Here is a 27,678-nt window from a genome sequence, read left to right as displayed (position 1 = left end):
CTCTCATCTATCTTGTCTCATATAGAAACTCGATCCTATATTTTCTTCTTTACATGAATGCACAAATTTGGATCCGGTTTTAAGTTCCTCAGAAATCCAGTAGAACTAATTCTTACACTCAGGAAAAATCTTATTTTACATAATAGCCAATTAGAACTTTCTTCATTATAAATAAGGAATAGAAATATTAGCTTAATATAAAAATTGTTAACCATTGATTCTTCAACAGAGCGATGATGGCGGTGTGTGTGAATGCTACAAGTAAAACAAAAGGTATATAAGTTACCCAAGTATATTTGATTTAGAAACTCTAAAATAGGAGAGGTTTACACGACTAGAAATTATAAGAATAATGTTATTTCCCACGCAGCACTTCTGGCTTACAATTAGGAAAAGCAATACATTACAAAAGGTCCGTGTTATCTATGGCAAATAATTTAACAATGAGGACCTACATGGCGTTTTAATGCTTGCAAATACAGACATTTTGGAATCTGAGCATCACAACTAATTGAAAATTGATTAGAGAATTGATCTCTAAGTGGCGTGTTCAATTCCATCTTCAAAACATAAATGAGTGTCTTACCCCTGATGAGTTAGAATTTCTCATCTGAATTGGCGGAGGGAATAATTACTTAACTGTATCTTCTTACATAAATGAAATCACACATCTGGTCAAAACAATAGCCCTATGACACTACCAATATAGGAATAGTTATGCTGATTTTATACTTAAGGAAACTGAAGCTTAGAAAGGACGAATGTCTTTTCCTTAGTCATATACCTAGTGTCAGTGATGACTTTTAAATCTATGTCATCTTATTTCTCCATCCAGCATTCTATCTTCTATAACATTATCTTCCACAAGATATGTAATTCTTTGAGATATGAGCTAAAGCAAAATCGGTCACAGAGGAAAAATGCAGTATAGAAATCATGATTTGGCTTCCCTAACACTTCATTATATGCATTATCTTTTTACATTTACATTCCCCTGGAAAAATTCATCCTTTACGACATACTTGCATATACAGGCAATTGAGAGGTTTGTTGTAGAAAGAATTTTGGTTCAGATAGATGTTGGAATAGGCAAACTCTAGGGTCATTTTGCCTCTCTGAAATTCTGTGATCATGTGTACGTGACACAAAATTTGCAGGGGCTTTTGATGATTTCATTGGACCCCAGATTCCCAGTCTCTCCTCATGGTATCCAAGTGAGTTCAGTAAAAGCATCCATTTAAAAACATATTTTGTTTCTCAGCTTTCCCAGGGCTTCCTCATCTTTGCTTCTCAAACTGTAAATCAAGGGATTTAACATGGGTATGACAAGAGTATAAAACAAGGAGGTCATTTTGTCTTGGTCTAGGGAATAGGCAGAACTTGGACTGAAGCATATAAAAAGGACAGTATCCTGGAAGATAGCAACAGTGGTTAAGTGGGAGATACAAGTTGAAAAGGCTTTGTATCTGCCCTCATTGGAGTGGATCTTCAACACAGACAAGATTACATAACAGTAAGAGGTAAGGACTCCTGAAATTGTGAGCATTTCAATGAAACCAAAGACAGTGAAGAGCAGCAGCTCATTGACTTGGATATCAGAACAGGAGACTGATGAAAGAGAGGGCATATCACAGAAGAAACGGTTAATCTCATGTGAATGATAAAGTAGAATGGAGCAGAGCATCCATCAACCCCACCATGTAGACACCAGCTATCAATAGGTTGCAAACCCGGCTAGACATATTTACTGTAGAAAGCAAAGGGTTGCTTATTGCCATGTAGCAATCAAAAGCCATTACTGCTAAGAGCAGGCATTCAGAATCTGCAAAGGAACAGAAGAAATAGAATTGCAGAGCACAATCAATGAAGGAAATAGATTTGTCTTTGGCACAGAAGTCCACCAGCATCTTGGGACCAATAGCTGTGGAGTAGCAGAGATCACAGAAGGACATGTGACTAAGGAAAAAATACATGGGCAAATGGAAATGCGGGTCTATCCTGATTAAGATGATCATCTCAAGATTTGCTATAAGAATAACCAAATAAATGGTGAGAAAGAGAACAAAAAGGGTCACTTTTAGCTTGGGAGAACTAGTTATTCCCAAGAGGATGAACTCAGCTGGTATGGAGTAATTCCCCTCCACTATCCCTGCTTTGTTTGTTCTCTCCTCTCTTCTTTTGAAAATGAATCCAGAGAAATAGAAGAATAGGGTTTTTACTCTTCTGTAAAGCTGATGAGCATAGTACTTTCAGAATGCTTCTCATCTGTAATATGGAGACAGACAGCTACTGTCCATTAATTACTGAATACCAAATGAAGATATTGAATTTTACGTTATCCACACAAGGATTCTCAAAAGAGGGAGGAAGACCAGAAAGTATTTTGAAAGATCCCTTTGAGTTGTGCTTTAAGATTTTAAAATATACTTTCGTTTCTAAAAACTTCATGAATTGTGTACTGGAAAGAGCATTTTTTTTTAACAGCTTAGGAAACTGAAGCTCAAGTAGATTGGATGATTACCCTCTGGACATCCGAAACCAAGGTCTTTTGGAAGTAAATCTGGGCTATATCTGCAATTTCTTTTCAGTAACAGTAATAATGGTGATGATTCTAATTATAATAATCCATTGAAGAAGAAAGATTACAGTTTCAAAAGTTTCTCATCTGAAACACTGATAGAGGTCAGTATTATTGCTATTTTAGGTCAATGATCTGATGATGCTATCTTCAAAATAAAGAGGCTAAGTCAATTTAAATCTCATGTATTGAATCAGGTGTTAGACATGGATTATAGAACATCTGATGTGACAAGCTTCTTCAGAGATTTATTAGCTGTTGCCTTGATCAAATCCGCAAAGAGTACTGATTATATACACAAAGTTATATATGCATATATACACATGCATACACATATACATATGCATATATGCATGTATACATATGTATACATATATAGTATGCATACACACATATATACAATCACATATATATAGATAAACATGCATTGTCCATGGTTGCATTATCAATTAGAGTTTGAGTTCCTGGACCCTGGACGGTTTTGTGCTTTTCTTTGTATCCTCAATCATCTATACATATATGTACGTATACACACACACACATACATATATGTATATACACACATATATATACTATTGATATTATATTATTGAAATAATTTATAGTTGTTATGCTCTGTAATATTGTCATTATTGACTACATAATACTATGTAAGATATATTATTATGTGTCTTATATCATACATATCTTATATCTTCTACAATATAAATCTTATATATCGCACTATTGCATCAAAATGCAATTCACATATTATCTAAAGTAATAAATAAATATCACATGTATACGCGAGGGAATTTGACTGTACATGTGCGTGTGTGTGTTTGCATGTGTGTATGTGTGTGTTATATTGGAGATAATTATGAGAAAGACGACACATTCATTAAAGCGAATTTCAAAAGGATTCTTTGGAGAATGTAGGGTTTCGACTGAGACTTGAAGGAAGTCTGGGAAGCCAGGAGATAGAGAAGAAGGGGTAGAGTATTCCGGGCATTGGAAGGTAACAGCAAAATTGCCCAGAGTCTTGTTCGAGGAAGAGTATGAGGTGAGTTATATTGGATCACAGAGTGACAACAACGACAGTAACATTTATATAACATTTTAAGGTTTACAAAATGCTTCTTTCATTCTCATAATCATGCTGGGAAATATTTGTTAGTATTATCTCAATTTCAGTTATGAAGTAACTGTGACAGGCAGTAACTTCATTTGCTCAAGGTTATACAACGTGTAAGTGTATGAAGTTAAATTTGAACTCTAGTCTTCCTAACTCAAAATCTAGCAAGTGGTCTTCTGTGCCACTCAGCTGCCTTTGAGTAAATATATGGAAGTGAAGCATGAGAAGACTTGAAAGATAGGCATGAGTGAAGTTATAATGACTTTCAAAACCTAGAAGTTAATTTTTAATTGGTCTTTGAGGATAAGGAGAAACTCTAGGTTATTGGGTAAGAATTAAAGGTGACATCATCAGGAATTCCCTTTAGGAGTACCAATTTGACAGCCTATTGAAAGACGGACTGGATTTCCAAGGGCCTTGAATCAAAGAGATCAAGTATAAAGCAAGTTGCCAGAGTGCAGGACAAAAATGCTGAGCACTTGTACCAAAATGATGGCAGTTTCAGAGAAAAGAAATGAGTGTAGTGGAGAGATGAAGTAAAGGTGTAACCAACAGGACTTTTCAACTGAATGAACATTGATGGATAAAGGAGAGTGGAAAGTTAAGGCTAATATCTTAAGCAACCTAGTAAAGATACTGGGGTCTTCAAAATAATAATATAGGAGGTGCAGAGGACTTGGGTTGAGCAAATGCATGTAGACTATTCTGATCTAGTTTATTGTCAGTCTTAAAAGTGATTATTGTGCAAGTGCTGAATAAATCTCAGGTTATGGCAGTTAAATTTCATAAAGATTTCTTAAATGGGTACTATGTACATGGTAAGTGATCAAATTTTTTATTAGGTAGACAACTGGTCTCAGTTTGGAAGTTCTCCTTCTGCCACTCATTGGCTCTATGAAAATGGATAATTCAAGGAACTCTTCTGAGACTCAATTTGTTCAATTAAAAAAGTGGGGGAAGATAGTAATGAGATCATACATGTTAAGCTTTGTGCACTTTTTATTGAGCTTTTACTATTCCACACATTTAACAAATATTTCTAAGATGTCTAATATTTGTTTGACAAGAAGGCTTGGTTTCTTCATGAATATGGTTCTGGTCTCAGAGATTTCTCATTGAAAATTCTCTCTATAATGACACACAAGTCACATCAACAAATCTGTTAGTGTCCACTTCAAGAATTATGATGTCAATTTGTTCATTCTTTATTCTCCATTTTCCCCATTGTTTTCAGATAGTTCATATTTAAGTTTCTCTTACAATGCATCGCTGTTTTTCCAACTTTATGATAATACTTACTATATTAATTCTCATAATGGTGTGTGGTTCTAATCTTAATTTCTCCCAATTCTGACAGGTAGGGTATGAGGGTGTACACGTGAATGGACCTTTAACACCCAAGCAAAGGAAAGCTATGGAACATATGAGAAAAAGTGTAACTCACACAATGGAAGAAGAGATGGTCTTTGAGTCCTAGCATTTAAATTTGAGTCTATTTATGTTTAGGGACAGATTGTTTGGGGTGGAAGGTAGAGGGAACCATAAAGTAAACAGCACAGATGTTCAGAAAGGGGTGATTTTGCGTGTGTGTGTGTGTGTGTGTGTGTTTGTGATGACTAGCACTTAAATTGGGGTTGTGAATGGTTTACAGAGAAGACATGCATATGGAAAATAAGCAATGTGTTCTTGTCTTTTATATGAGCAAAATATGTGATTTATAAGTTTTTGGAAAGTGGGACACATTAGAATATGTTTTCTAAAATTTTTTTGGAAGAAGCAAGAGCATATATGTAAAAGTAATTAAAATTAAAATTTATTAAAACAAAATGGTTTCATGAGATCCTACTACATATGATATAAGAAGTTATATTCACTCCTTATTCAGAGCAGCTAAATTCTGATTCTTTAGGTACAAACACAAACTATGTTCTTTCTCATCAGTTTCAGTCACAATTATCAAGCTTCAGACAGAAAACATTATTCAGAAACCTCTAGAACTCACACTTTTGTGTCCTTTTGTCCTCTAATACGAGTGTTTTGAAATATCATCTCTTAAAAATTCTTAAACTTACCTTACAAAAGAAAGATTATATGCTCTTCACTGGAGTCTGGTGGAGGGAAGACATTTTTATTGAGTGACATTTGGGACCTAAGATAGGAAACCTCCACTGCATCTTTAGTCTTTTGTGCAAACATGTGACCAATTTGGGAAATAGTTACCCCAAAAGGGAAAAAGCATTTGTCTTCTCCTCTTTGAATGATGCAGTAACGCAAATCAAGGTGAAGAGTGTAGTTGGGGACATCTTTTACCTTTTAATTCTACAGCACTTCCTCACATTGGATTGATGTCTGAATAGAAATCCCAACTCACATTGCCTTTTTCTGTTGGAGATGAAGATGTGCATCAGATACTTCATGGAAGTGAGGGGAGTGGTGAGAGGAGTGGTGGAGAAGGTCAACAATCTTTCAACTGATTATGAAGCATTCCTCCTTAAACCTTGTAATATCTAATGAAACAATTCAATTTAATTTAAAACACATTTATTAAGCACTTACTACGTGCAGTGCGTTAAAGATAATAATTGCTCACATTTATGATGTTCTTTAAGGCTAATCTATCACTTCATAATTATTGTTATCATTATATTGATTTTACATAACAATCTTGAATGGAAGATATCAAGTATTTTATTGTTATTTTTATTTTACAGATGAGGAAACTGAGTCTGCAAAAGGGTGCACCAAAGAATCATATATCATAAATCTAGAGTTAAACTGACCTCAGACCACTTGGTCCAGTCATTTCATTTTACATATGACCTGAGTTCGTATCCTATCTTAGATCCCTACTTCCCTGTGTGATCTTGGGCAAGACACTTATCTTTTCAAGCACCTACTTTGCTGGGTTGTAGTGATGAAAAATGATAATACGTATATAAAATATTTTCAAATATAAACCATTACATAAAAGATAGTGTAAAAATTTATGACTGTTATGTTTTCAAATTATCCTAGTATGAAAGGCCCTGTATTTGAATAAATAAATAAATCTCTGTACTATTCAATAGAAAATTAACAAGACAATGTTCTGGCCTGAAATCCTTTTATAAAATTCAATCCAGTTTCTACATCAAAGATTGGCGAGGAATTCTTGTCAAGACAGGAATGGCAAGGTGACCAGCAAGTGCAGAACTCACTTGGAATAGACTCATTAACTATTCTCCTTCCTCCAGCATATGTTAGATTGAATGCTCAGAGGAAAACAACGTTTTAGTTATTATTGCTCCTTTTAATGGATTAATGGTTATTAAATCTCCAACACTTTCTTAATGTTGACTGCTGGAATTTGTCTTTTTGTTCCAATTACTTTTAAATATTATGAAACCCTTTCTCGGTCATGGAGAGATTTAAATATTCTTTTTAATATCAAAATTTAAATAAAAAAATTTTAAAAAGAGATTTAAATTATAGGAGAATTCTGTTCTTTGACTCTTTTCAGTCATCAAAATGAAATAACACAGATAGAAAACATTAGAAACACAGAGTACTCTTTTTATTATATTTGTATATATAATATATATGCTATATTTATCTTATAATATATATTCTTATTTTATAATTAACAAATTATTTCATTAAAATATAATGATATTATTATATTCATTAATATATACATATATTTATATATCCTATATCTATGTGTATATAAATATACTAAGCTATTTATACATACATGTATTACTAAATATATTTATTATATTTATCACTATTCTCTATTGTTAAGATACCAGAGGCATGATTTATCCTCCACTTCTCTAAATCCAGACATAGTAATCTCTCTAATCCCCCCAGACACCTGAATAGTAACATAATAGGGAATGCATAGGCACATATACGTATATGTAAAAGCCTTGGAGATTTGTGATCCTAGGAAAGTCCCTTAAAATCTCTCAGTCTTGTTTATCTTTATGGTAAATAGAAAAGCATCTATATGATAAAATTATTTTGTTAATAAAAGAATGAATGTATTTAACACTATAAATGTTGTGGTGCTATACACGTGCTAGCTATTATGCTCGTATGAACCTCTACCTGCCTCCCACACCACTTTTCTGCCTTCCATTCTACTAAAGAGAGTCAAAATTTAATTTATTAATGATGATTTATTTATATGGGGGGGTTGCAGTGAATTTGAACTGAATCCCAAGAGTCATGTCTCTTGGGATGACAGTAAGTCAAAGGAAATTATGTAGGAAAAATGCATAAATAAGTCTGGGGATCATCATGTATGACCATGTATTTTTTTTTTATTTATTTTTAACACAGTTTATAACAGACGAAACAATTCAGACTTTTGGTCAGGTGATACTTCTTTTTAAAGCATTTACAATATGGACTACAAAAGAATTTTTTTTAAACATTAATCAAATGTTAACACAAATAATATTTATGTTGCTAACTTCACAAGCTCTTGACCTAATTGTCTCCACAGTATTACTAAGAATTAAAGGACCCTAGGTTATTGTTGTTGGTCTAAAGTCCTATGCCTAATAGCGTAGTTTTAGACAACCCACAATCTATAATTGAATAGATCTGGTATTAAGCTTACAAACCTTTTGACTGTAGGAAATTGCCACCAATAGTAACGACATTGCAGGGATACAATATCTCCCCAACTTCATGTCATTTCCAGGGAGGATTAGATTATCCACTTGCATTCAGTCAGGCTTAAAGTCTACCAGATGTCAGTGGGGAAATTGAGTCAGGAGAATGCCACCTCAGCCCATGCTGAACAGCCGCTCTCCCACCCTTACCTTGAGATCACCTATACAGTTCATACCAGCATCTCATCAGCTTACTGGCATCATGGATTGGAGGCTCAGATCGCTTTTCTTGCTACCCATACCTGGAGTTAGACTCAGAAGAGTAGTCACTTAATAGTCCCATAGCATCTAAAAATGGCACCTTCTAATAACCAGGTTTCAAATATGATTATAGTTTCACTTTGGCTAAAGAGCATCTTTTGAGGCAAGTCTTAAGTGGCTTATATGCCTTTCTATACACGTTCTAGTTCCTGATTAAATGGCAATCATCAAATATACTACGCTTAAAACCTTGCCTTTTCCATCAATGCCAAATATTACCCAAGGTTCCCTTCCTCTAGGAAATTTGGACTGAAATTCTTTTCTCCAAACTAAAGATGTCGTTGATTTATTCTCAGTAATTAATTCAGTCTATTATTTTAATACTAATTGCTTTTACCTCACTTTGCAACATGTCCAATTTTTCTCCCCATCACTCCCCTCCCCCCGCTTCCTAATACCTTGCATTCTGATTACTCCTTCCCTCAATGTACCCTCCCCTCCATCACACCCAACCCCTCTCCTATCCCCATCTTCTCTCTTTTCTTGCAGGGCAAGATAGATTTCCATACCCCTATCCCTGTAGTTCTTATTTCCCAATTATATGCAATAAAAATTCTCAATATTCGTTTCTAATACTTTGAATTCCAACTTCTCTCCCTCCTCCCTCCCTCCCCAGCCCTACTGAGAAGGCAAACAATTCAATACAGACTAAATATGTAATGTTTTGCAAAAGACTTCCATAGTAATCTTGTTGTGTAATACTAATTATATTGCCCTGTGACCTACCCTATCCCCCTTTATTTCCCCCCTACAATTAACCTTGTCCCTTCTCGAAAGTGTTTATTTCTCGTGACTCCCTTCTCCCATTTGCCCTCCCTTCTGTCATTCCCCTCGATCCACTTGTCGCTTCCTCTCCTACTTTCCTATTGTGTGTATAAATTTTCGTATCAGTTTTAGTGAGCATGTTATTCTCTTCTTCAGCCACACGTGGGGGGAGTAGCTTCATTTTTCCCCCTCTCCCCTTCTCCCTTATCTCCTCCACTGAATAAGATTTTTCTTATCTCTTATGAGTTATAGCCTGCCCCATTCCATTACTCCCTTTCTCTTCCCGGAATTTTCCTCCCTCACCCATTAATTTTTATTTTATTTTATTTCATTTTCTTTTGTGTGTGGATATCATCTTTTCTGATATAACATACCCTGTACTCTCTATCTATGTGTGTGTGTGTGTGTGTGTGTGTGTGTGTGTACAATCCCTCCAACTACCCAAATACTGAGAAAAGATTCAAGAGTTAAAAATATTTTCTTTCCATGTAGTAATGTAAAACAGTTCAGCTTTAGAGAGTCTTTTATGACTTTTCTTTTCTGTTTACCTTTTCATGCTTCTCTTGATTCTTGTCTTGGGAAGTCAGATTTTTAAATATGTATCTGGCCTTTTGCTCAACATGAAATCTTTAAATTCTTCTATATCACTGAATGACCAGTATTTCCCTTGAAGTATTATCCTCAGATTTGCTGGGTAGGTGATTCTTGGTTTCAATCTCAGCTCCTTTGACTTCTGAAATATCCCATTCCAAGTCTTTTGATCCTTTAATGTTTAAGCTGCAAGATCCTGTGTTATCCTGATTGTATTTCCACAGTACTCAAATTGTTTCTTTCTAGCTGTTTGCAGTATTTTCTCCTTGATCTGGGAACTCTGAAATTTGGCCACAATATTCCTAGGAGTTTCTCTGTTCGGGTTTCTTTCAGGAGGTGATTGATGAATTCTTTCAATATTAATTTCGCCCTCTGATGCCAGGAGATCGGGGCAGTTTTCCTTCATAATTTCATGGAAGATAATGTCTAGATCATGGCTTTCAGGTAGTCCAATAATTTTTTAACTTATTTCTCCTGGATCTATTTTCCAGGTCAGTCGTTTTTTCCAATGAGTTATTGTACCTGATCTTCTATTTTTTCAAATTGTTGGTTTTGTTTGCTAACTTCTTGGTTTAACTCATAGTCATTCGTTTCCCTGAACTCAATTCTCTCTTTCAACGAATTATTTTGCTCAGTGAGCTTTTGAACCTTCTCCTCCATTTGGCTAATTCTGCTCTTTCAAACCTCCTTCTACTCATTGGCTTTTTGGACCTCTTTTTCCAATTGAGTGAAGCTCTTTTTAAAGCTGTTATTTTTCTCAGCATTTTTTTGGTTCTCCTTTAGTAAACTGGTAACTTGTTTTTTAAGGTCTTTTATTGCCTGAGCCCAGTTTAAGTTCCCTTCGGAGGCAGAGGCCTTGACTTCCTCTGAAAGTATGCCATGTTCTTCCTCATCCGAAAGGATGGGGGAAGACATCTGTTCCCCAGGAAAGTAACTTTCTATGGTGTTATTTTTCCCCCTTTTGGACATTTTTCCAGCCAGTTTCTTGACTTCTGAGTTTCCTCTCCACAACCACTTCACCTCCAGTTCCACCCAGCCAGCTCTTGAAGGCTAAGATTCAAATGAGCAGTTGCCAAGCCTTAGGGGTTTTTGGCGCAGGCGGGGCTGCTATTCAGTGTGAGAATTCAGTTCAGCTGCTCAGGTGGGGGCAGGGCCACCACTTGGGGCTCAGTTCCTTCAGGAGGTTTACGAGGAGACCTTCAACAATGGATGCGGGCTACTGTCTGCTTTGGAAGCCCCTGTCTGTTGCTGCCTCTGTTGCTGCCTCCTGAGGGGGCCTGAGTTATGGGGACACCCTGCTCCCCTCTTGGCCAGCTGAAAAGACCCTCTCACTGACCTTTGGCACTTGTGGGTTGAGGAATTTGCGCTGCCACTGGAGATTCTGTCCCTGAAACCTGCTTGGATCTGCTCCTCTTGGTGCCATGTGGCCAAGGCAGCACTGGGCTCTGTTCCCAGGTCTGGTGCGAGACAGACCTTTTCCATTGGTTTTTCAGGTCTCTCTGGAACAGAAATCTCCTCCACTCCGTTGTTCTGTGGATTATGCTGCTCTAGAATTGTTGAGAGTTCTTCTTTACAGGTATTTTATGGACTGTGGGGTAAGAGCTAAGCCTGTGTGTATCTTTCTACTCTGCCATGTTGGCTCCTCCCTTGGCATCTATTCATGACCATGTGTTTTGCTACTGCATTGTAACATCTTCCAACACTCATCTCCCTCACTAAATCTATACATTTTACACTCCTGTTCATGGACATCTGACCTGCTGGTGACATGGTACCCTACGGCTTGCCATCTGCCCCATGAGTTACTTTTCTCATTTAGAATGTGAACTTGAGATCTAGGACTGCAATCTGTTGCTGTTGCAGTTTGACTCCCTCCGATTAGCACAATTCTTAGAACATAGCAAATATGTAACATCATTGCACTATTTTTATTCAAATGTAGACAAAAATATTTTACCCAGAATTATTGCATCTGTTTAAAACCAAAAATGCAATTATCTACATCTATATATTTGGGAGTACACTGTCAATAACATCAATCATTTTTATGTGCTTACTCTGTGACAGGTACTGCATTAAGCTCTGAGGATTCAAATATAAATATGAAAAAGAGTCTCTGGCATTAAGTAACCTACAACCTAAGGTGGGAAAGAAGGAATACAGAAAGAATTTAAAACGAGAAGAAAATATGAAAATTGTATTGGAAAAATAGTTGGTATGAAAAAAACAAAAAAATATCAAGGAGAGATAATTTAAGAATTATTGGACAACCCAAAAGCTTTAATCTGAGCAAAAGTATAGATATGACATTTTAAGGAATCATCAAGGAAAACTACACCCTCATCTTACAGAATTAGAGAGTAAAACAGAAATTAAAGAATGCACTGATCACTTTATGAGTTTCCAAAATGAAAATGGTCAGAAATATCAGAGGCAAATTCCAGAGATTCCAGGTCAAGGAGGTAATTACTTCACATAGTCAGAAAGAAACTCGTATAATATAATGGAACCAGAGTCAGGACCACACAAGATTTAGCAGCTATCACATAAAGCAATGGAGTGTTTGGAATATGATATTATAGAAGGCAAAGAAGGTAGAGTTACAACCAAAGATAACATACCCACTAAAACTTAACTTAATCATTCATAGGAAAAAATGGATTCTAATGAAAAACAGTACTTTAAGTATGCCTCTCTTTTGTAAGTCAATTTTTATTTATAATTTTTGCTCAATTGTTGTTCAACAATTCAACTATGTTTGACTTTTTTTGAATCCATGCTCAAAGTACAGTAGGCCCTTCTATCATCCACTATACCTCAAAGCCTGTCCAGTCTTATGTCTGACCCTTTCTGGTTGGTTTTTCTTTGGGCTTCAATCATTTCCAACATCATGGTCTTTTCCAATGAGTTCTGTGTTCTTACTCTGTGGCCAAAATATTTCACCTTAAGCTTTCATATTTAATCTCCCAGTGAATAGTCTGAATTAATTTAAGGGTTTGTCTGATTTGGTCTCCTTGTTATCCAATGGACTCTCAGAAGTCTTCTCTTGCATCACAATTCTAAGATATTGATTCGGTGACACCTAACTTTCTTTATACTCCAACTGGCACAGCCATACATTCCTTTTGGGAAAAGAAAAAAACAACAGCATAGCTTTGGCTAGGTAGACATTTGATGTCAAGACAATCATTCTGCTTTTTAGTATTTTGTCCTGGTTTCTTCACTTTCCTTCAAGGAGAAGTGTCTTTTAATTTCATAGTGCCAATGAGTTTCTGCAGTGATAATTGAACCCGATACAAAATGTGACACTGCTTCCAAACTGTTTCATCCTCTCTTTGTCAGAAAGAGATCAGACTAATTATCAAGAACTTAGTTTTGTTTTGTTTTTTTATGGTAAGCTTCAGACAACATTTCCACTATTCTAGTTCACCTTCATCAAGAGGTTTCCTCATTTTTCTTCATTGCTCTGGGAGTGGCATCATTTGCTTATCTGAGATAGTTTATATTTCTTAAAGTAACCTCAATTCCAGATTTTGGTCCATCCAACCTGGCATGTTGCAAATATACTCTCCATATAATTTAAATAAATAAGTTAACAGCCTTGTCATGCTCCTTTACCAATCTTAAACCTATCAGTAGCTCCATATTTGCTTTTAACTATTTCTTCTTGAATCACATCCAGGTCCTTCATGAGACAAGTAAGATGATATGCTACTCTTATCCTTTTGAAGACTTGTCATATTTTCTTGAGGTTTATACAGTCAAAGGCTTAAGTGTAGAAAATCAAGCAAAAGTAGATTTAATTTTCTGGACCTCTTTTTCTTTCTCCATAATCCAGCGAGTGTTCCCCATTTGGTCTCTATTTCCTCTGCCTTTTTGAAAGTCAGTCTGATCTTCTGGGTCTTCCTCTCCCAGTTTGATTTTATTTTTATTAAAGGGCCCATCCCTTGACTACCTACTCAAAGAAGACTATTCATTGAATGGGATGTATCTCACTCAACGTGAGAATGTGAGAAGACCTTAACCTGAAAGGGCCAGGGTCTTACATTACATCCTGGGCTATCTCCATTGTTCCTGATGAACATCAGGCCACTGGACTCAGGAGAAGAAAGTGATGTTGATGACCTTGCACAGGCCTCCATCACTCAAATCAAAATCAACTGAAAGCACATCATCATCTTCTGTAGGGTACAACACCCTCATCAATGAATCAGAGACTCAGAGATATTAGCAAAAAGGGTACGTCTTTTATTGACTTTTTAAAATCCACCACTGACTTTTTAAAATCATCAGTCACATGAATCCTTCTGCCTTTCCTTATAAACTGATCATTTTAGACAAAGCATCTTGAATGTTTGGTGTAATTAGCTGCATCAGGAAGGGGAGGCACAGAGGGAGCAATATTATGCCACTAATAGCAATTAGCACGAACCATAGAATTTGTTTCCACCCACTTCCTCCAAACCAGGACCACCAAGAAGTGTTAAATGGTGATGGCCAAGTTTGAAACAGAACATGGGTCAATTTTCTAATATTCCTAGTGATTTCTTTTTCTGTCTTTCCATTGCCATCTATTTTCATACAGCATGTGGAGAGATTTAGCTTCTTACAACCTCCCCCTTTTCTTTTTGCTGTATTAAAATTTCATTTCCACACCGAAATACAATACCTCCTCACATTCTTTCCCCTATGAAATCTTCCTTTCATCTATCTCCCCTTTATATGAATATGGGAAGGGAGCAAAGTTGATCGACACATTCATAAATTACAAGGGGACAGTCCCTTTTCATAAATACAAATACGGAGATTCAAAATACAAAGGTATATAAATGAATTTTTCATTCAGAGGTTCCATCTCATATAGCTGTCTGGGGAAGAAGATTGATCATATGATGCAGTTTTCTGGTCTGGGTGCTCGTTCAAGCTGTCTTCAGCACAACATCTCTCCATCTTCTTCCCTTTATCTTTTTGTAGAAATCCAGGTGTCCATTCTTCTACAAAACTGGCCTTGATACAATTTTAGATTACCATTCCTAAGCTTTATACTCTTTTCACTATTACAGAATCAAAATTGGAACATTAGTCAATTGTCATACTTAAGAAATTCACATTAGAACCCACTTTTTACATTTTACATTAATTCACTATTCATTTCTCCCATCAGAAAGATGAGATTAGAGAGTCAATACCAGGTTCCAGTACTTACATAAACATAATAAATAATCATTTTAACCCAGTATATACCACATCATAAAACAATTCCAACTTGTGGTCATGTGATGCTCCTTTAAAAGCATTTGCAATATAGGCCACAAACCATTCTTCTTTTAACATAAACCTACTGAGACAAACTAATGACTATATGTGCTAACCTCACAAGCCCTTAACCTAATTGTCTCCATAATATTCCTAAGAATTAAAGGACCCTAACCTATTGTTGTTAGTCTAGAAACGTAGGTCTAGTAGCTTAATTTTAGACTTAAACTCAGATGTTCCTCTACCAACAATCTACTGTTTAATAGATCTGATATTATGCTCGCAAAACTTTTGATCATAGGAAGTTGCCATTAAGAGTAGGGATATATCAGGGGAGCATCTCCCTAACTTCATGTCAGTCACAGGCAGGAGAAGATTGTCAAGTGGTATCAGACAGGCTTAAAGACTTCCAGGTGTCACTGGGGAAATTGAGTCAGGAAAATCCTACCTCAGCGCAAGCTGAACAGTCATTTCCCCAACCTTCCCATGAGATCCCCTTATGCAGTTCATACCAGCATCTCACAGACTCCCTGGCATCATGGATCAATGGCTCATACAGTCTCTCTTGCTATCCACACCTGGAGTTAGACTCAGAAGGACAGTCAGTTAGTAGTCCCATAAAATCTTAAAATAGCATGCCTCAACAATCAGTTTCAAATATGACTATAATTTCACATTGGTTAAGGAACACCTTTCGAAGTAAGTCTGAAGTATCTTGCATGCCTTTCTATACATGTTCTAATTCCTGATTAAATAACAATCAAAATCAAATTAACCGTTAAAACAGTGTTAATGTTCTAAATTTACATCTGGTTCCCAAGCTTCTCTTTACCTTTATAACCTAGCTCAGTCTAAAGGAATGAGCTACACATATGACAAGTTCAAACACTAACTTTAACTTATGTTCATGAAAGGAATTCAAATCAAAACAGAAGCATTTAACTTTCCACTAATGTCACAGTTACCTGACTCTAAGAAACTACCTCTTAATTAAAGAAGATTTAGTCAGTAGTCAATTCAGTCAATTGTTTTAATAAAAAATATTTCCCAAGTTGGGACGTTTATCCCTTACTCCAAAGGAGTTTTAGTCCTTTTAAAAGGGCCCTGGAAAACCTCACCATGTTTCACGTGAACATGTTTTCTAGAGGCCCATAGAGGCACATCACTATGCCCTATCAATCCAATTCTCCAGGTTATTGTCCATTCCCATCAAGACCATTTCTGGAATCCCCAGACCACCTAAGGCCATCCTGGACTCTCTCTGCAGTCTCTGTATGGACAAGATAAAAAACTTTGACCCTCTTTAGCTGACAGAAACCTTGGGTTGAATCCATTTGGCAGGACCCAGAGACTTATTATTTTGGGGTCTTAAGTACCCCTAAACCTCAACAATTTCATACAATTACAGTCAACTTTAAATCCTAATTTTGTTCTATGGAACAAAGATACAACAACACATTCACACTTTGGTTTTCTTTCCTTTATCTAATTATTCACATAATATTCAGAAAGAATGTTCCTAGGGATTTTATCTTTCAGAAGACCATAGCAGAGTACTATTTACCCAATTAATTGGAAACAGCAAGATTCCACTACTTGCATTGGGCTTAAATTCTAAATAATCTGCTTTGATTATAGAAACATGCTATGTAGATGAAAAGCAAGGACCTAATTAGATATTATCTCCACTTTATAGTCTGACTCAGAAATAGTCAAGTGGGAATGCATTCATTTTCAAAGGAACACAATGGGGAAACTGAGTCAGAAGGACCCCATCCCAGACTTAGGACTCAACTGTCCTCTGAGGCTTGTACATGAGATGGCAAGTTTCACTAGTCAAAAATTTTACCAGGACTCACATTTTAGATCTTACATTTCTCCCAGAAACCAATCAGTAGAGATTATTACCAAAACACATTCTTTATTTAGGAACTCCATCTGAGTTCAGCTGTATCTTAAGAAGTATTTCTGTAGTGACTGAACTTCAAAAGGAGAGGGGATGAGGTCGGGAGGCTTCTTGTCCTAAAATTATCCCAGAGTTTCCAGGAGCCATAAAATTTCAGGTCTCCCTTATTTTGTCCCTTATCTTTCAACCCCTCCCTCCAAAACGTGAAGTTATTATAATAAATTAGCTTACAACTATAAATTTGGTAGGTAGGCCCTTCAAAAATTATACAAAAGATTCTACAAATCATTTCTTCATACAACAAATTTCTTCCTCTTTCAAGAACAGTTTATGGGCAGAGCCAAGATGGTGGAGTAGAAAGATGCACATACTCTAACTCTTCACACACATAAAATACCTGTAAAGAAAGATTCTCAGCACATTCTAGAGCAGCAGAAGCTACAGAACTATGGAGGTTTCCAGCCCAGAGTGACCTGGAAGGCCAACAGAAAAAGTTTGTCGTTAAAGTCTGTCGTACTGGGACCCTTAACGGAGCCCAGTCTAGCCTTCGCCACTCTGTACAGGGAGAAGCGGGGTCAGAGCAGGCCTCGGGGACAGAATCCCCAGTAGCAGCAGCAGAGGTTCCCAGACCCCTTGTTCCACCAGTGCCAAAGGTCAGTGAGAGGGCTTTTTCAACTCTGTGACAAGGGAGCAGGATCCTCCCTTGGCCCCGGCCCTAGGCGGTGGTGGCAGCAGAGAGTCAGCAGTGCTGTGTGGTGGTGGCCAAAGGCAGGCAACAGTCAGCGCCCATTATTCCATTTTTGGAGCTCTATGGTTAACACCCCTGGGACAATTGAGGAGCTGGTCTGAAGCTCAGCCCTGAGTGGTGACCCTGCCCTCATCAAAAGCTCCTGGGGAAAATGAGCAGCTGATATGAAATTCAGTGGTGAATGGTTGCCCTGCCCCCCTGCCTAAAGCCCCCGGGGGAATTGAAAAGCTGGTGTGAATCTCAGTAAACCCCTCTCCCTTGATTGTTCCACCTTGGAGGAATTGAGAACTTACAGGTCCTCAGAGTATACCCTACTATTGACAAAGGACCCAAAAGTCAAGTAACTTGTTGGGAAAATACCCCAAAAAAGGGGAAAAAATAAGACTATATGTTACTATCTTTATGAACAGGTATTCTCTCTCATCATTTCCGATGAGGAAGAACAATGTTTAATCTAAGGGGAAGATATAAAAGTCATGGTTTTGACATACAAAACGCCCAAAATAAATATGCAATGGTCCCAGGCCATTGAAGAGCTGAAAATGGATTTTGAAAATCAAGTATGACAGGTGGAGGAAAAATTGGAAAGATAAATGAGAGTGATGTAATCATTAAAGGTGAGTCAACAGCTTGCTAAAGGAGACCCAAGAAAATGTTGAAGGAAAATAATACCTTTAAAAATAGGCTAACTCAATTGGCAAAAGTGGTCCAAAAAGCCAATGAGAAAAACAATGCTTTAAATAGTAAAATTAGCCAAATGGAAAAGGGGGTTCAAAAGTTCACTGAAGAAAATAGTTCTTTAAAAATTAGAATAGAACTGAGGAAAGCTAATGACATGATGAGAAACCAAGAAAATAAAAAACAAAACCAAAAGAATGAAAAAATGGGAGATAACGTGAAATATCTTATTGGAAAGACAACTAACCTGGAAAATAGATCCAGGAGAGACAATTTAAAAATTATGGGACTATCTGAAAGGCATGATCAAAAAAACGAGCCTAGACATCATCGTTCATGAAATTATCAAGGAAAACTGCCCTGATATTCTAGAACTAGATGGCAAAGTAAATATTGAAAGAATCCATCGATTACATCCTGAAGGAGATCCAAAAAGAGAAACCCCTAGGAATATTGCAGCCAAATTCCAGAGTTCCCAGGTCAACAAGAAATATTGCAAACAGTTAGAAAGAAATAATTAGAGTACTATGGAAATACCATCAGGATAACACAAGATCTAAGAGCTTCTACATTAAGAGATTGAAGGGCTTGGAATATGATCTTCCAAAAGTCAAAGGAACTAGGATTAAAACCGAGAATCACCTACCCAGAAAAACTGAGTATAATACTGCAGGGGAGAAGTGGTCATTCAATGAAATGGGGACTTTCAAGTATTCTTGATGAAAAGAATAGATATGAAAAGAAAATTTGACTTTCAAACACAAGAATCAAAAAAAGCATGAAAAGGTAAAGAGGAAACAAATCACAAGAGACTTACTAAATTTGAACTGTTTTTATTCCTACATGGAAAGATGATATTTGTAACTCGAAGTTTTTCTCAGTATTTTGGTAGCTGGGGGGATTCCACACACTGACACAGAGAGAGGGAGAGAGAGACAGAGAGAGAGAAAGAGAGAGAGAGAGAGAGAGAGAGAGAGAGAGAGAGAGAGAGACAGACAGACAGACAGACAGACAGACAGACAGACAGAAAGAGACAGAGACAGAGAGACAGAGAGAGACAGAGAAAGACAGAGGCAGAGAGACAGAGAGCACAGGGTGTGCTGAATACGAAGGGATCATATTTAAAAAATAAAATTAAGGGATAAAAGAGGAATATATTGGGAGGAGAAAGGGGGAAATGTAAGGGGGCAAATTATCTCTCATAGAAGAGGCAAGAAAAAGCTTTTACAATGGAGGGCAAAAGGGGGAAGGTGAGAGGGAGAAAGTGACACTTACTACCATCACATTTGGCTCAAGGATGGAATAACATGCACACTCAATTTGGTATGAAAATCTATCTTACACTACAGAAAAGTAGAGGGGAAGGGGACAAGCAGTGTAGGGGGGATGAGGGAAGTGAAGGCAAATGGTAAGAGGGAGCAACTAGAAATACACACTCTTGGGGAGGGACAAGGTCAAAAAAGAGAATAGAAGAAATAACTGGCAGGATAGGATGGAGGAAAATATAGTTAGTCTTACACAAGATGCCTATTATGGAAGTCATTGGCAAAACTACACATTTAAAGCCTATGTTGAATTGCTTGCCTTCTCAGTGAGGATGGGTGGGGAGGAAGAAAGGAAGAGAACTTGGAACTCAAAGCTTTAGGAAAAAATGTTGAGAATTGTTTTTGCGTACACCTGGGAAATAAGAAATACAGGTAATGAGGTATAGAAATTTACCTTACCCCACAGGACAAGAGAGAAGATGGGGATGAGGGAATGAAGGGGTGTAAGAAGGGAGGGCACATTGGTGGAACAGGTCATCAGAATGCATGGCGCTTTGGGGTGGGAGGACAGAGACAGGGAGAAAATTTAGAACTCAAAATTCTGTGGAAATTAATGTTTAAAACTTTAAATAAACAAACAAACAAACAAACAAATAGGAATTAAGTTGATAGAACAGAAAGAAAAGAAAAACCAAAAAAGTACAATTTACTATTTATAACAAAACCCTCATGAACTTAATTGGCAAAAATTCCCAAACATCTAAAACCAAGACTGTTTCACATTTTGGCCATAAGCTTCCTTTTACAAACATACATGCAAGATTCATAGCAAAAACAATGTTAGTTAAAACTTTGTTCTTAGTAGCAGAAATAAACTTTTTAACATATTTAATACATCCTTAGATACAATAAGCTTGAAAACCACTCATATATAAAAATATATATGTATTTTTTCCAAGGATTGTCATTTTCTCAATAGTTGTACAAAATTCTTACACAGAATTCAAAACAGCTTTTTAACAATGCCATTCTTAATATAACAACTTTTAGATTTACTTAAAAGTTTAAAACCATTTAAGTTTGCTTAAAACTTAAAAAAACACATTAACTCATTCAGGTGAATGCATTTCTATACCCCCTTGCCCAGTAATTCATCTCTTTACCATCACGTGGGCACACTTTATGACCTGATCAGATAGTCATCTCCCATTTGGTAGAGCTATTAATTATCAAATCAAGTCACATGAATTTTCTTTCTCCTTAAAATACTTCCTCATATTCTCACCACTTACTCATACCATCTGAAACTGACACAAAGGTCCAGAACAAATATCTAGGGACAAGAGGGATTTGAATAATCCCCATTTATTCCCAAACTTTATCTGCCTTCCATATTATCAAACTTTATTCATCTTTCCAAATCTCTCAATCTCATTACTCAGATTATCCAGCTTTCCTTTACATTTTAATCATAAGACAAGATAGCTAATTAGTCATTACTTTTTGTTTAAATTCAATATAAATAGGCTCAGATGCAATCCAGCTCAGACTCTGTCTAGCTGGGATTGTGTCTGACCCGCTTGTGAATACAAGCGTTACAAATGCTTAGGCTCCTTAAGAGGCAACCCAATTAGGCGAATCCTTAATAAACTTTATTTTCTTTGGCTTTAAGAAGGCTCGAGTCGAATTCTTTCGAGCATGACCCGGACCGTCGGTATTTTGGGGTTCCCCCATCACCCCTTAACCTCTTCATTTATGGTTCCCTGATCCGGATAAGCTGCTAATCTCAAGTCTGCTCAAACTGGAAGGTATGTAAGCCTCCCCCTCTCTCTATCCCCTACTTGCTCTCCAAGCACCTTGGAAGCAGATTTTCGGACCTGGCTTCAGGTTCCAGTATGAGGCAAAGTCTCTGAACTTTCTGGGCGCTAGAGAGTTAGAGACTCAGGTTGTCGGTCCAGAGGCTGTGTTTGAGGTCATGGACCTGGGCATACCCCCCCAAAGTACAATTCTCTGAATTTTCTGGCCGCTAGAAGGTTGGAGAAACGTCAGTTCAGGGGGTGCCCAATTCTCTGGATTTCCTGGGTGCAAGGAAATCAGGGAAAGCTCAGTTATTTTTTGTCCTCTTGTGTTTTTTTCTCAAGGCTTACTTCCACGTCCTCCTTTAAGGAGGGGGGGGGACTTCCAGTCCCAAAGAAAAAAAATGGGTCAAAATTCATCAATTCCAAGGAATTCGCCTTTGGGCTGTCTTTTACAAAACTGGAAAAAAATTAACTTCTCTAAAGGCCTTAAAAAGAAAAAGTTGGTATTCTTTTGCAACACACTTAGGCCTCAGTATCACCTGAAGGACAACGAAGTGTGGCCCATGTTTAGGACCTTACAATGTAATATCCTTTTACAGTTACAATTATATTGCCTCCAAAAGGGAAAATGGATAGAAATACCTTACATAAGGGCCTTTGTCGAACTCTCTCAGGACCCCATTCTCAGAACAGATTGTAAGATGCTTGTAGCTAGAGCCGCCCCACAAAAGGGAAATAGGGGTGAATTGGATGTTTTGGATGACCCCCTGTTTATGGCTCCTAAGGTCTTGGCCTCACTTCCTCTGCTATCTCCGTTCCCAACCCCCGCTCAGTTCCCAGCCACGGGGCTTGCTGGGGTGCCTGGCTCTGCAGCCCCTCTTGCTGGGGCAACATTCACTCAGGCCTTAGGCCCCGCTCCCGTGGCACTCTCTGGGGCATCTCCCCCTTTGATCCCTACTCCTCCTCAGGCACCAGCAGATCTTTCCCCTTGCCAGCCAAATCCCCTGGCCCTGCAGCCTAATCCAGTTCAGCAGGCATTCCCTGGCCCCTCCCTCACAAGAAGTGGGACTTCCTATCTCCCTCCACAAGCCCCTGTCCCCACTGGGCGGTAAGGGCTGTTTCCCTTCAGAGAAGTGCCTACCCCACCCAGTGGGACAGCCAGGATGCGTGTTCCACTTTCTCTTTCAGATCTCACCCTGATTAAAGAGAACCTGGGGAGATACTCAGAAGACCCCACTAGGTTCACTGAGAGTTTTAGGGACATATCCCTACAATTTGAACTTTCTTGGAAGGATCTGCATATTCTTTTCTCTGTCTGTTGTAACGTTGAGGAGAAGGGGAGAATTTGGGAACATGCCCAAAAGTTTGGGGATCATATGGCTAGCAATAATCCCATAAAATACCCCCCAGGAACAGCTGCTGTTTCCGGAAGTGACCCCAGATGGGACTACCAAAAGAGTGAGGACAGGGAAAAGAGAGACTTTATGGTAATTTGCCTGTTAGAAGGCCTAAAAACTGCATTTCAAAAACAAGTAAATTTTTAAAAAATTAGGGGAATTACTCAGGGAGAAAAGGAAAACCCAGCCCTTTTTCAAAACTGGCTAGTAGAAGCTATTAAAAAGCATACAAATTTGGATCCTGACTCCATACAAGGGGCAGCAATCCTTAGCATGTATTTTATTAATCAGTCTGCCCCAGATATTAGGAGGAAACTGCAGAAATTGGCAATGGGACCCCAAACACCTCAGGCCCAGTTACTGGAGACAGCCTTTGGAGTCTTTAACAACAGAGATCTCGTTGCAGCAGAGGAAAGAGAAAGAAAGAGAAGGGCCAGGGAACATGCTCAATTCTTGGCTGCTGCCTTGGCCAGGAAAAGACCCAGGGAGCACCCTTCCAGGGCACCCCCTTGGAGGAAGGCTGGCTGCTTAGGCAGTGGGGAAACCTGCTTTCGTTGCCACAAGAAGGGTCACTGGTCCAAGGAGTGCCCCTCCAGGGCGGCCCCCCAGAGGGAGCCCCAGGTACCAAAGCCTGTGGAACCGCGCCCATGTGACCAGAAGGGACACTGGAGGAAAGATTGTCCCTCAGGTTGGAAAAGTGGTGGAGCCGCCCCCCAGCACCCTGTCCTCCAGTCTTCTCAAGACTTGGAACGACAGGAAAACCTGGGTGCTGGTAGTGCTTCCACTTTCTCTACCTCTCTCGTCAAGCCCTGGGCAAAAACGAAGGTTGAAGGTAAGGTTACCCACTTTAACATGGCTAAATTCTCTGCTTTAACCAGTCACTCTGGCCCTACCCGTCCCTTGACCCCTTGGGTCATAGGCATTGAAGGGGAAACTAAGGAATGTCTCCAGACAAACCTCTTCCCCAGCTTATTTGAGAATCTGTTGTTTAAACACTCCTTCCTTATGCTCTCCTCTGACCCTGCCCCCTTGTTGGGAAGGGACCTGATGGTGAAATTGGGAAGTCAATTTTCTCTAGTTAAACCTCCCATCTCCCTTTTGTCGCTGTTCACTCTATCTTCCTGGGTTTGCTTGAGAGTCTGGGAGACATTAAGGCCAAATATTTGGGACCCTGGAATTCCAGAGAGAGCTACTTCTGCCACCCCAGCCATTGTTAGTCTCTTAGACCCTAAAGTGCTCCCCCATCTCAGCCAGTATCTGATTAAGCATGAGACCTGGGAAGGACTACAACCTTTAATTGAAAAATTCTTTAAGTATAGAATCTTTGTCCCTTGTTCATCTCCTTGCAACACTGCAATTCTTCCCACAGGAAAGCCTAATGGAGAATACTCACAAGCTATTTTTACTTTTGAATGTACTTTTCCTGGGGAATCAAGTCCATATCAGCTAACACTGACAGTCTTGCCCCATACCTTTCGAGATAACCCTCATTTATTTGGCCAGGCTTTGGGAAGGGATTTAAGGCACCTGAAACTAGCAGGCAGTAGTAGCTTAATTCAGTATGTGCGTGATATTCTTATTTGTAACCCCATCCAAGCAGGTTCTTTGGCTGCTGCCTCAGAAGCCCTTAATTTCTTTGGCATTAGAGGCTATAGGGTTTCTTTGAACAAAGTCCAGATAGCATGCCAGTCCATAAGATATCTGGGCCATGAACTCACGCCCACCTCTCTCTCCTTAATCTCTGAGAGAAAAAGGACAATCCGGTCTATCCCTGTTCCAGCCACTAAGAAACAAGTTCAAGTGTTTTTAGAAATGACTGGATTTTGTAGACTCTGGATTCCTAATTTTGGTTTTATTGCTAAACCCCTTTATGACCCTACTCAGGCCATTGACTCAGACCAGGCTTAAGTTTTTGAGACTCTGAAAACTAATTTGACCACCACCCCATCACTAGACCTACCCAGTCTGGGAAAACCTTTCATTCTGTATATTGATGAAAGGAGAGGACAGGCTTCTGGAGTGTTAACCCATTCCTTAGGACCTGACCCCAGGCCAGGTGATGTTTTTATTTACTCAAAATATGCTTTCCTTGCTCTACATACCTATGGAGCAATCTGGAAAGAAAGGGGATATCTGACAGCAAAAAACTCCCCTATCAAACATGCCCTTCTATGTTTTGGCCTTGCCATAGTCATCTTTAATTCTCTCCAGAGAAATTATCTTTTATGCCAGGGAAGTTGTCTTTTCTTTATACTCCTTTTGTACCTGTTTGGTGTGTGTTTGCCTAACCTCCTTGCCAGGTTTGTCTTTTCCAGAGTGCAAGCCATCAACTTCCAGATGACAGCCCAGGCTATATATCAACCTCTGTCTGAATCCTAGGTCTCCAGCCCACTGGACCTGGCACCACCCAGATTCTGAAGTCTGACCCCTTGAACAGGAGCCATCGAGCCAGGGACAGCTCTACGCCCCTTGCCAGAAGGAAGAAGTTTCAGAAACTGAGACCTTTGCCCTTTACCCCAAAAGAATTTGGGTTCAATCTGTTTGAGGGGGGAATGATGAGGTTCAGACTCTGGGAGCCTCCTTGAGCTCCCCTTGAATCTTCCCACTTAATCTGGCCTTTCTTACTCAAATCTAGTCTTCCCATTTGTTCTAGCAGTCTCAAGAAGCCCATGGGCTTTTCATTATCATTTCAGGTCTCTGTTGCACTCCCCACCCTTGATCCATCCAAACCCCATTCCCATACTGCCCCTATCAAGATCTCTGGATTGCCACACCTGCTTCCCACCCAAACCCTCCATTGTCTGATATCTCCTGATAGCCTCCAGCTGTTTCCAGCCTTTGACCCTCCTTGGACTTCTCCTCAAGATCCTTCTCTCCCATCACCCTGGACTACCCGACCCTCCCCCCCAACCCATCTTGCCTCCATGAAGGTGCTCAGAAGCAATCCAGCTCAGATTCTGTCTAGCTGGGATTGTGTCTGGCCTGCTTGTGAATACAAGCGTTACAAATGCTTAGGCTCCTTAAGACGCAACCCAATTAGGTGAATCCTTAATAAACTTTGTTTTCTTTGGCTTTAAAAAAAATAAATTCAATATAAATATTTTTTCTCCTTTTTTCGAAAATGTTTAAAATTATGTTAGCTTAAAATGTGCTTAAGTTAACTTCTTTAGCCTTGGTAAAAGAGGTCATATTAATTCTGAACTAATGTTAACTAAGTGGGCTTGATTTACCCTTTAAGCAGGGAACGTGGAAACTTAATAATTCATTGAATAGTAACCATTACCAATCACAATAATTTTTTGTCGATTTTCTAATCAAGTTATCAATTTTCATTTTCTCAACATACCCAAATCTTCTGAACTGATATGGGGAAGGGAGTGACTGAAAGCACATGAACCTGTTGTTCCCTCATCTCCCATTTTTCTTTACACCTTTTTTTACTGCCTTTACTCGAATTACCACTATTCTCCTTTATATTCCAAATAAAAATAAAATGCCTAACAATTTTGTCCTACTTCAAACCTTAAAAATTAGAGGGAGTTAAATGTCTAACAATTTGCATACCAAGAAAGTCACATTTCTTCCCCTCCCTCTCTCCAAAAAATAAGTAAATTAATTAACTAATTAAAAAAAAACAGAAAAACCTCTCATTATTTATATATCTTTGCCATTTTAAATCCATTGTCTGGTATCAGGTAAATTGACTTAATCTGAACATAAAGTACCAAATTTAGCTTCAAGACTTAATTAAACCTAAATTCAAAACTCTCAGTCCTTCTCAATTGCCTCCTTGAGATTTTTTTTTTATAATCTTCCTCTTACTTCCACCAGACATGAACAAATTCTAACCTATCTTAAACACTAAATTAAGAGTGATACATTTCACCTATTCACAATTCCGTAAACAACCAAAATGAATTGAATTCCCTTTCTGTTGTATCCCATTACACGCAAATCTCTCCTTTGAGTGAGGCAGGAAATGGTTAAATGCTGGTTAGCCTGCCTTTCTTTGGTCTGAGAGAATAAGGTATGTTCCCTCCCTCCCTTTCCAGCTCAGTATTTCTCCTCTTGCTGCCTCGCTAAATTTACAACCTTACAAAGTGTCATACGACAAAGAGACACAGACTTCCACACAGAAATATCACCACAACATATACAGATAAAACTTTAAACAAATTGTCTTCACCCGATTTTGAATTTGATTTCCCTATCCACTCAGATGATCGCTTTACCTACTCAAAAAGGATAGGCAGGTTCGTAGGGCTTCCCCTCACGAGACTTTCAGTTCCTTCAGACCTCTTACACCTCTCTGCTTGAACTCTGGGCAACCCGGTCACCCCCCAGAGGGTTGCTGTTCCATACTTGGTTCCAAGACCTCCCGGTACGCTTACCTGGGTCTGTGCACAAACTGCCATGACCGAAATTTTTTTTCACATGGGTGGCCACAGTCATCTTCTGATTACCGGTGCTGTAGAACTTTCGTTTTGCTACTCTGAGATCTCCCTTTGGGCCTTTCCCTACTCAGGGGAGGGTCCCAAACCAGCCAAAACCAAGAGGCCACCAGAAAAGTCTGGCATGGTGCCTGCCCTTAGCATTTAGGTTGGGGAGTCCCCAAAAAGGAGATGCAATCCAGGAGGAGCCCCCAAAACTGTGTGG

At 38.5% G+C, this 27,678-nt stretch overlaps 1 pseudogene; it reads right to left on the bottom strand.

Annotated features, from left to right (window-relative positions):
• Window positions 1-1,237: 1,237 nt before the first annotated feature.
• Window positions 1,238-27,437, bottom strand: LOC140516717 (olfactory receptor 5W2-like; annotated as a pseudogene).
• Between the last annotated feature and the right edge of the window lie 241 nt (window positions 27,438-27,678).

Source organism: Notamacropus eugenii, chromosome Y (assembly GCF_028372415.1).
Source record: "Notamacropus eugenii isolate mMacEug1 chromosome Y, mMacEug1.pri_v2, whole genome shotgun sequence".
NCBI classification, from domain to species: Eukaryota; Metazoa; Chordata; class Mammalia; order Diprotodontia; family Macropodidae; genus Notamacropus; species Notamacropus eugenii.
The sequence above is the reverse complement of the archived record's forward strand: the minus strand, read 5'-3'. Positions and strand labels throughout refer to the sequence as shown.